Source organism: Psammomys obesus, unplaced genomic scaffold (genome assembly GCF_907164565.1).
Source record: "Psammomys obesus unplaced genomic scaffold, mPsaObe1.curated_primary_1811, whole genome shotgun sequence".
Lineage (NCBI taxonomy): Eukaryota > Metazoa > Chordata > Mammalia > Rodentia > Muridae > Psammomys > Psammomys obesus.
The window spans coordinates 535,165-546,803 of NW_026596100.1; the positions used below are offsets into that span (position 1 = coordinate 535,165).

The following is an 11,639-nucleotide window of genomic DNA, read 5'->3' on the forward strand; positions in this document are numbered from 1 at the left end:
CCCTCTCAAACTCACTACCTTGCCTCTTTTAGTTACTTTTGTTACACATGTACATACATGCACACAGCCTACTGAGTTCACTTATGTTGTTCACAGGGCTGATCACTTGGAATTTGATAACCAGCCAGGAGTCCCACCCCCAGAGAAAACTCTCAGCGGCCATAGATTGCTGGAATCTCTTCATCTGGGGTGGGGGTGGGGAATACACCCATGCTGGCTTGTCAACTGGTATTGTCATTACTCCTGTCTTCTTTAGGCAACCACATGGTTGAGGTTTCATGGGTGTGGCTTTACTGTCCTGTCTAGAAGACTACCGTCTTCTAGTAGCAGATGTCCTGGTCCTCCAGCTCTTCTGCTCTGTGCACACCCCTTCATCCACAGCTCTCCCTGGGTTTTAAGTGTAGGGCTTGCACAAGAGTAGATATGTCCGTTGGGATAGTCACCTGATGGTCACTTACCCTCTGCTTTGTGAACCAGTTGGGAACCTATGTAGAAAGAAGCTTCTCTGATGGGGGTGAGAGATAGACTTCTTTTGGGCATGTAATTAAAATACAGTTAGAAATTATATTGGCTCAAAAATAAAATGGCAGGAGCAGGTTCTCATCTGGGGCGTCTGCCGCAGTGCCAGGCACAAATTCACGCCTAGTGAGTGGGTCCAAGCCAAATTAATCATCTGGTGGTTACTCCCCGCAACCCCCCCAAAAAAGGGGCCATTATTGCACTGCTGGGGATATTTTCTGGGCTGGTCATTGTTGTGTATGGCTTACACAGCTAGGTAGCACTGTTGTTTGCTTGTCTGCTTTGTCAGTGTTAGGCTGGAGGTTTCCAGGTCAGTTCAAGCTTAATCACTCTAAGTCATGTGACCGAGGTTGTGTCTCTTAGGCAGTAGTGTCTTACCTTTAACATTGGGGAGGCAGCTAAGGGCACGGGCGACAGCCTATATTGTTTGGGAAGACTCTTGAGCTCTCCTGGCCAGCAACTTGAAGGACAATTTTTCATGCTTGGCGCTGGGGTTTGTCAGGCAGTCTGTAGATCTTGAGGGAAGCGCTGTTACCCTGTATGTCATAACTGCACGTTACATACATACACACACACACACACACACACACACAAACACACACACAAAAACACACACACTCACACACACACACACCACACCCCTGTCCACACTTGCTTCACATATAACGCATATTTTAAGTAAGCTTGTAAAATGTTTCATTATGGATTTTCTAAACGTCTATAGTTTTATTTGTCTCTCCTCCTCCTTCTCCTTCTGCCTTAGCCACCCTCTTCCCCACTTTTCTCCATTTCCTCCTTCATATCGTCTGTGTCCTACCATCCCTCTCCCTGGGACAGTCACAGCTTGTAGAAGGAAGAGCTGATCTGGGGTTAATGGTTCCAGAGGGAGAAGAGTCCATGACCAACCTCAGCGGGGCGGAAGTGTGGCTGCAGGCAGGCAGGGCACCCGGAGCAGCGCGCTGGTAGCTCACATCTCCATCCCCAAACAGCAGAGAGCCAACTGGGCATGGTGTGCAAAGCCCACCCCCTGTGACAAGCTTTCTCCAGCCACCCCTCCCAAGAGCACCTCCAACTGGGCATCGTATTCAAATGCCTGAGACTCTGGGAGACGGTTATCATTCAAACCCCCACACAGGCTGTGAGTTTCCTTAAAAACAGACCATGACTCTTCCGTGGACAGCTCATCTTATATTCTGTCTTATCACATTGCTCTTTCCTCCTGTTGTGCCTGGTTTAGAGAAATTCCCACTCGCGTTTTTGGAAGGCAGTTGCAGTAATTACACACATTTTGTGTGGCCAACTCTCTTATTTAAAAATGTATGTTTTATTATTTTAAAATTATAAGCAGGTGTGTGCCCATGAGTGTGCTACGACCACACAGTTCAGAAGTACGAGTTGGTCCTCTTGTGACTAGAATGCAGACGACCGTGAGCTGGCCAGGTTGGCTACTGGGAACTGAATTCCTGTCTTCCAGAAGAGCAGCAGCTGTTTTTAACCACGGAATCACTTCTGGTTGTGTTTATCATTTCTGTAGATACAGGGTTACTGACAACACAATCCTTCCAGCACTTCCAATAAAACACCTCACTCCTGTTTCCCCAGGAAAGGATCTGAGAACTCTGTTTCTGGCTCTCACTAGTCCCCTGGTACTCGCCCACTAGTCCCCTGGTACTCGCTCACTAGTGCCCTGGTACCTGGTGCACCCTAGTATCTCACTGTGTACTTGACAAGGTGCTGTTCTCTTGTTGCTTTCAGAATTTGCTGATTTGGTCCCTTAAATGTAGTGTGCCAGGGTGTGGACTTATTTGTATAAACTTTTGAGTCCTGTGGGCTTCCTGCATTGAGCTGTCCATTTCCCTTTCCAAGCTGGCATGCTCAATTGACTGGCCCATTCCAGCGTTTTAATGCTGTGCTCAGGGACATTGTGGATAGTTCTGTCTTTCCTACTGGTGCTGGTGTGCTCAGATCCCCATTTCCTGCTGTGTGGAAGCCTTTCTCTTAGCTTCTGCATTTCTCCCATGGAAGCAGATGTATCTCTGCAGCAGGAGGAGGACCCAGGCTTTCCTGTTGTGCCCTCGTTCTGACGTCAACACTTTTTGCTTTTTTAAACCACATCCCAAAGTATCTGCTCATCAGGAAGAATGATGAAGAACACAATTGGTGACAGACTTCTGTAAGAACGGGAGAGGAAATGTGTAGCGGAGGCAGACGTAGGTGAAAAAATGTTTATTGGATATGATGTGGTGTCAGAAATTTTGCATGCCTGAAACTCAAGGTGATCATGGCTCTGCCACTGAGTTCTGAATTTAAGATTATCTCTCAGAATCTCAGTCTACCGAAGCTTATAGATTTTGTATCTTGCTGGTGTGGACAAATGCACACATGTAGACAGGCCCAAAGGTTGACACTTGGTGCCTTCCTCAATCACTCCCGTCCCTTAGCTTTTGAGACAGTGCTTCTTACTGGACCTGGAGTTCATGGATTCAGCCGCACTGTCTGGCCACTGACTCCACCTGTGTCTGCTGCCATCAGGGCTGGTGTTGCCTCGCCCAGCTTCCTTATGTGGGCTTGGGGGACCTGAACTCAGGCCATCATGTTTGGACAGCCAGTGTGTTACCAGCCGAGCCACTTCCTGAAAGACTGTTGTTTCGTGCAGCACACTCCAAACGTAACATTTTATTACTTTGCTTTACTTCCCAAGGTTGTCTTTTACATTTTTTCTTCTTATTTTCCCTTTTTAAAAATTTTCCTGGGCATATAAAAACTTGTGAAAATTACCTGCTTCTGTTGAGATTATCTATACCTCATGGTCGTATGATTTTAGCTTAGTGATATTTAAAAGAGATCAAGGAATTAGGAGTCTAGTATTTTTAAAGTTTATCTGTAAGAATTGCAGTTGGTCCTGGCTGGAAAAAAATGAACAACTTCTGTCCTTTTCAGTTATAACTCCAGAAAATAATTATTTTTAATTAACAGATTTCCATAATTTACAGTTGGAAAAGATAATGAAATTGAAGTAAGGCAATCTTAATTATTCATGAACATTTTGGCACCCTACTTGGGATCCTATTCCAGCCAACTACCACATTGTAATAAAAGAATCTGCTGACTTTCAGTCTTTGCCCTTCAGTCTTACCTGCAAAAACGATGAGCATATTTGTAATATCAGTTCTTGTCAGTTTATTCTGTCGCACGCTTGCTTAATGTTTGTAGTGGTAATCAACCGTGATTATATATGCAAGCTAACTTTTGATACTACTTATATGGAAATGTATTACGTACGTATGTACAATACCATTTTTATAGTTTAGCAATATGCTGAAGAGTGATTATATTTTGCAAACAAAATGCAACCTTTATTTTCTCATTGTCTGTTTCTGTTATTTACTCTGACGCTCAACTCTTGACAGCAGCTGCAAGCTTGAGGGGTCCCAGCATTTCTTTGGCACCCACTGTGATCCCGGAGATCCCCAAGACAGCTCTTGTATTTGGCATTTTGTTAAAGGACTCACAAAACTGACAAAATCACTTCCCCTTCACTACAACTTAGAGCTGTGAAAGGATTCAATGTGAAACCAGCCAAGGGAGAGAAAAAGGTGCATACAGCAGAGTCAGGGAGCGAAGCTGGCACCACGTTCCTACTGTCTTCTGCAGATGGGTTGCGTGGATGGCATTTTCCACCAGTAACAATGGGTGAGAAGGCACTAAGAGTGGACTCAGCGATGGGAGGTTTCCCGTGCTTTATTATTCATAGTTTTCGTTGTGGCTCTTAGACAGATGTCTTGCCGAATGGCTTGCCCTAGTCTCTGCCATTTCCAGAGGTTGAGCTGATTTTATGTGGCTCAGGCCACCCGTGAGAAATCATATTTTCAAATTGCAGATTACCTATCCCAAATAAACAGACCCATTTGAAAAACACCTGTCTGTCTGTCTGACTGTGTGTACACACGTACACACACATGCACGAGTGTGTCATGTTGCACAAGTGGAGTCTGAAGAACAAGTATGGGAAGCTGGTTCTCTCTTCCCATCCTATGAGTTCCTGGGCTCACATTCACCATATCTGGCCTGGCAGCAAATGCTTTTACCCATTGAGCCATCTCAACGGCCCCTTCAAGTAAGAAGGCATTTTTTTTTTTTAAACCAGAAAAAAATTCTTTCTTTTATTTCTATGTGTAAGCTGCATTTGGATCATCTCCTGTTGGTAGCACGGTTCTGGAGTTCTTTGGACAGTTTACGTTTTCATCCTTTGAGGCTTAGCTGAGCATCACCTCATGGCCTCTCTTTCTCTCCTGGTCCTTCTTATGCTATCATCCGAGACTCCCAAACATCAGTATGAACTGATGCTTTGCCCACTCTCTTTGAATCTGCTTTCCCCACTAGAGTGATGTGTCCCAAAGGCACACATTGCAGTTTTCAGTGGTGAAGAGAACAGTGCTGGCAGAGATCATCTGCTTGCCAGTGCCTGGCTTGCTGGTGAGTCTTATCCACAGGTGAGTTTTCTGGCACTGGTCTCATCAGCTCCACTCTTTGCAGCGTTCGACAAAGGCGGCACTTTGCATGACATCACACATTCGAGCTGCCTTTCAGCCACTTATTTGAGTTCACAATTTAGAATTGAATTTGTCAAAACCATAAAGGCTGTACTCACTTATGCTTGTTCATACAAATAAAAATGTGTGCATTCCACATTTGCAGACTATTTACAGTCTGTATATCCAGAATGGCAATTAAAGGCTACAATGAGTCTAGTCACTAAAACAAACAAAAAATATTATAAAAAAGGGCTCCTAATACTGGCTTCCAAATGCCACGAATTCTTAAATTCTGAGAACTTGGAGTTTTGGTGCCGTTTTTCTCCCCTTCCCACTGGGGCCCTGCCTGCTTAGTTGCACACACAGACACCGCTTCTCTCTGTGTATTTAAGGAGACACACTTGATAGCTCATAGCAGAGTCTCTTAGAGCAGAGCAGAGGACTGCTTCTGCGGCGTGGGCCTGGACTAGGAGTTTTGTAGCAGGCCTGCTTCCCAGGAAGTGTCAGGATGCACGGATGTGAAGGCTTCCTCTGACCGCTGTGGAGCAGGCTGTCTGCCTCCAGAAGGTTTCTCCCGTCACTAACTGTCAGCACACGACATATAGTAGATTCTCCTCATTGATATTATGTATCAGCAATACTCCAGTGGAGTTCAAGCAGCCTGCTTAAAAAAAAATCCAGAGGAATTTTCAAGAGAATGTTGCGCTTGAGAACAAAATTATCAGGATATGTTCTATAGATTTGTTATTGAGCTTGAGAACTGTAAAATCAAATCATATTCAATCTGACATGAACTACTGCAGTCTTATAAAATATTTTTCCTCAATTAATAATCTAAACGTATGGAGACAAGTGGTCTATACTTAACTTTCATCCTTTTTTTTTTTTTTTTAAGGTCAGAAGGTTGGGAGATGGACATGGTAGCTCAGGACTGTAAAGTCAGCTCTCTGGGAGACTAAGACAGGAGGATCAAAAGATTGAGATCAAGAGAATAGGAGCTGAAGAACCACATGCAGACACGACCTATTAGAATTTCCAGGTCATGAACCATGGAGTATTGGCTGGAAGCTCTCAGAAAAGACGGCTGATAGCTAAATATCAGTGGTTCAAATAGCAAAATAAAATAGGACACTCTAAAGTAGGCCACAGAAGATGATCCAGGCAGTCCTGATGAGAGCTGATAGGCTGGGGTCAGATAGTAGGGGAGGAGGACCTCCCCTATCAATGGACTGGGGGAGCTGTATATCAGGGGAAGAGGGAGGGAGGGTGGGACAGGGGAGGACAAGAGGAAGGGGCCACAACCAGGATGCAAAGTGAATAAATTATTAAAAAATAAATAAAAATTACAAAAAGTAAGTGAAATTCAATAATGATATAGAAATATTAGAGAAAATAAAAAGCTCTGCAGAAATCTTCTGCAACAAAATGTATTAAGGGGAGACAGACTATAGAGCTTAAACACAAGGGAGATGAATTAGAGTATTCAGATACTGACAAAGTTAGTTTAATTAGCAAGGACACAGAACATATGAGATCTTCAGGGCACTATCATAAAACCAAGTCTATAAATGAGTGTCTTAGATAGGATTGCCATTGATGTGGAGAGACACCATGACCAAGGCAACTCTTTAAAGGCAAACATTTAATTGGTGCTGGCCTACAGTTTCAGAGGTTTAGTCCATTATTGTCATGGCAGAGAGCATGGCAGCGTCCAGGCAGACAGCGTGCTGGGGCAGCTGAGAGTTCTACATCTTGTTCCTGGCCTGGAGGCAGCAGCAAGGAGAGACTGGTATTTCAGACTGGACGTAGCTTGAGCATTTACAACCTCAAAGCTCCACCTCCATAGTGGCACACTTCTTCTAGCAAGACCACACCTCCTCCAAAAGAAGGCCACACCTCCTCATAGTCCCCCTCCTTATGGCAAGCATTTAAATACATGAGTCTATGGGGCCATATTATCCAAGCCACCACAATTATGGAGACAGAAATAGACTTTAATGTAAAATGCATAGAAAACATTAAAAAAAAAGCCATAAGAGAAAAAAAATTCAAGTCTATGCAAGGAGATACATGCCCAGGCACAATAGGCATTCAGAATCCCAAACAGACAAGATGAGAGAAGAACCTGTCTGTGGCATTAAATTTATACTACAAAAAAGTATATTGGCAGTTGCAAGAGATACAGCAGATCACAAACAAGGGACGCCTATCAGAATAAAAGCAGATGTCTTAAGAAGAACTTTAAAAGGCAGGAGGACGTAGAACATTGTATTTCAGTGTTTAAAAGACAATAAATACCAACTCAGACTTCTCTGTCCAGCAGAGCTATCACAATTGAAGGATACCGAAAAGATTTCATAATAAAAACAAACAAGGGATCTATGAACCCTAGGCCAGTTTTACAGAAGACACTGAAGGAATAGTTTGGACTAAAGGGAAAGATAAACCATTTTAAAAGACTGAAGAACAGTTAATAAGTGAAAAACAGGAACACACCCAGCACTGAACAAAATCACCAAGGTGAGGCTGATCAGTGCACACCTTCCATAACTATTAGTGATCTCAGTCCTCCAATTAGAGGGCATAGACTAGCGGGTCTGTCTGGAAAACAACAAAAAGTAGGGTCTACCTACGTATTGCCTCCAAGGAGTGCACCTTACCATTAAAGACGTTCAAGCTCAGGGTGAAAGGATGGGAAAAAGATACTACAGGCAAACGGAACGAGGAAGTAAGCCTGTGTCCCTCAAAAACCTACATAAAAATCAAGTCAATAAACAATATTGAGTAAGTAGGTTAATGGAAAGGAAGTATAAGTGAAGAATAATGGTCGGCCATCCAAGAGATGCAAAGTCATGCATTGCTGGAAAACAACAGACATCTGAGAGTCATTGCAGACTTCCGGTGGGACCGTAAATATTCCAGTCACAAAGGAGGTCTATGCAGAGCTCCCCCAGAACTAAAAGCAGGTTTAGCACATGACCCCGTTAAACCGCTCTTGGGCATTTGCCTGTGTTTGGAGCAACAGGGCCCATCACCACACAGTCGCTGAGTTACACAACAGCCCAGACGCTCATCAGCAGAGGGTGGGTAAACGCGATACACGGAAACCAGGGAAACCATCTCACCATAAATGTTGTTGGTAGGAAAATGGGTACAAGTGGGGATGATTGTATTAGTTAAGTCACTCTGAGAGAGGCAAGTTTACATGGGACCTTTTCATTTGTTCTTCCTAGAGTTTACGTAGATTCTTAAAATCACGTATGCAGTGAAGATATGAGTCTGATATAGAACAAAGAAAGGGAAGCTAAAAAACCAGGTAGACAGTATGGGAGGTAATTGCTCAAAGTATTTCATATATATGTGTGTGAAAATTCCCTTCTTCTGTAGCTCAGTAACATGTATAGTGAATGTACAGCAAAAAACAAAGCAAAACAAAACAAAAACAAAAACAAAAACAAACAAAAAACCCCATGACTATTTTTTTTTTAATGATTCAGACTTCCTGCTTTTATGTTGCACTGGTTGTATCTGGGATGTACCCCAGAGGCCTGTGTGCCGAAGGCTCAGTCTGCAGCCTGTACAGTACTGGGAGATGATGAATCCTTCAGGAAGTTGGATCCAGTCCAAGGTAGCTGCATGGTTAGGGCTCCCTTCAGTAGGGTCCCAGAACTGTCCTGTATTTTTCTCTGCCTTGTTGTTTCCTGGCTGCTGTGCGGTAAGCAGCTTTGTTCCAGAACACACGCCTTACGATAAAGTTCTGCCTCTATAGATCAGTAGGTCTCAACCTGTGGGTGATGGCCACTTCGTGGTCGCCTGTCAGATATTTGCCTTATAATTCTTAACAGTAGCAAAATTACAGTTATGAAGTAGCAACAAAATAACTTTATGTTTGCAGTTCACCACAATGTAAGGAAGTGTATTAAAGCATCACAGTGATAGGAAGGGTGAGAGCCATTGCTCTGGAGCAAAGCATGCCCCGCTAGCTGACCACAGATGCGAGCAAATGAAAGTGGGAGCCGAAACAATTTTCTCCGTACTAAAGGCGGTTTTATACTGCATGACTTGGCGAGACCTTCTCTCAGAGTTTAGATACGGCTGTGGTTGATGAATCACGAAAAGAAACGTATGTTGAATATATATGGAAACAAGTGTTCAAGGCCAGCCTTGGTTACATAGTCTGCTTCATGAAAACAGAACAGAAAACGATTTAACAATTAAACACGAGTTAAAGTCTACATAAAACAAGTGATGCTTGTTTTATGACTGGAAGTCTTTTTCACAGCTGGGGAGATGGCTTGGTGGTCGCGAGACAGGAGTTGAGACCCTGCTGCCTCATCTGGGAGGCTCCCGAGTGTCTGTCTGTTCGTCTCTTAGGGGGTCTGCCACTCTGCCATGCTTTTCTGCTCTTCACAGGCGTCTGCGCACATGCATGCACAGAAAATGCACACACACTTGCACAACACATGCATAAAAGATCTGAGGTAAATCTTTCTCGCCTGAGACTCAGTTTGAAAATTAACTTAGAAATTCAATATTGGGACAAATGAGAGGCCTCAGGCCATCAAGCCCAATAGTCTGAGTTTAATCCCTGACCTACCCATATTCACGGTGGAATATATTAGACCTACACACCCATCACCTCCCCCTACACACAGGCACAGATACATGTACAGGCACAGTCACACACACTAAATTAAAAATGTAATACAAAATTTAACAAACAAACCTCAAAATAGCCCTTTGCCCGCAGCGAGTCCCAGTATTGTGTCTCTGCTGGCCTGTGACTCACCATCACTCGCGTCTTTCTCCGTGCGTTTCCTTCAGCCGTGTTTTAGGACAAAGCTGTGTGCGCTGGAAGGCAGACTGCCCCTTCATCCTTCCACATTTCCCCGATACTCTTCACCTCGCCTCCCAGACTGACTCCTCCAAACAACAGTCTCCTTTTCACAAGAGGTTTCATTCTGCTTCTGTCCCCTAACTCTAAAGATGGGCTTCTTCTTTGACCTTAGCATTCTTCACTCAAAACAAAGAATTTTTCTCGGGTGCTCTCCCTGATAGCTTCTTCCTCTCCAGTCTCCTTCTGCCTGTCAAGCAAGGACCTAGAGTATCGTACAACTCCTATTCAGGCTACCCAGCTCCCTGGTTGAATGAGTATAGCAGTGTATGGGACAGACATAGAGTTATTTCTTTGCAGAAGCATCAGGCATTACACGTGACAGCATTTACTGTTACCTGCTTTACAGTGTCTGTATTAACATGAACGTATCTCTTCAGCCCAGTATGAGATCCTTTCAGTCATCTTCCCTCTTCTCTCCCCTTAGAACTGCATCTCTGCAGGAGTCATATTCTTGGTTCAACTACCCACATTTCTTTAGCACAATTCTAGTTCTCAAAAGCACCGTGTTTTAAGCAGCACGCTAATCCTAGACAGATGGAGATGGTTTTTACCCTACACCTTCTCTTACATACTGTGTTGTAGTCCTGTTGTAAGTGCGAAGCATGTCCGAGTGAACCAGATGATTCCTGTCTTCCTAGCACTATGGTAACCTAAACGATTCCAATATGCTAGACAGACAATTTTGTGCATGCAAGGCAAGAAGCTGACCATGAGATTCAAAGAGAGCTTCTTACTGGAAAGCAAGCAGAAGAATGGACGGAAGGCAGCCAAAGGGCAGATGTACTGTTGGATGGACGGGCTTACCGTTAAATGAAAGGAACAATTTACATTAACCTTAGAAGACAGAATTCAGTATTTGTGCAAGGACTCCAGTATTTGCTCTCACTTTTCTTTTTGTAATGTATTTTCAAGTGGGATGGGAATGGATGAGTGGTGATGGATAGATTCTAAATGATACGTTAAAGTGACAGAGCCATGCTTGTGGGGTTCAATGACATACCATGGATTAGCAGTGGGCATGTAGACTGCAGTAAAGATGAATATAAAGGCAAGCAGACATCTTCTCTATCCTTCCTCTATTTTTAAAAAAAATTATTTATCACGTATACAGCGTTCTGCTTGCATGTGCACCTGCATGCCAGAAGAGGGCACCAGCTCTCACTATAGATGGTTATGAGCCACCATGTGTTGCTGGGAATTGAACTCAGGACCTCTGGAAGAACAGCCAGTGCTCTTAACCTCTAAGCTATCTCTCCAGTCCCTATCCTTCCTCCAAACCTACTTGCAAGGTCATGTAAGGTCTTGTGTTCTCCAACCCCCTTCCTTACTCTGCCAGCCCTCACTGGGAATCTTGGTCTGGCAATTCCATTCCATCATCTTTTTGATCTATTACTCTTCAGTAGGTCCTTTTGTAAGTCATTCCAGCACCTTAAACTGGTTTACCAATTGAAGCCACTGCTTGTCTCTTTCCCAAGAAAGAAAATGCATAATTAAATTTGTATCTCTCCTTTCTTTCCTAACTGCCAGTGACATACAGAGAGAAGGACCTTTAGGATAGGAGGTTGGAAAGATGCCTTTCTTCAGTTTCTGAAGTGTGGACATACTTTTTCTTTTGGTCTCCTAGCCTTTCCCTTAGTTCTTACCTGTAGTCTGTCCCTGTGAATAAACGTGGATTAGGAAGAAATATC

General features: G+C 43.7%; 1 protein-coding gene across 1 annotated transcript in view; it reads left to right on the forward strand.

The window, feature by feature from the left end:
• Tmem232 (transmembrane protein 232) overlaps nucleotides 1-11,639 on the forward strand; it is a 208,078-nt gene that overhangs the window by 42,595 nt on the left and 153,844 nt on the right. The window lies entirely within an intron of this gene.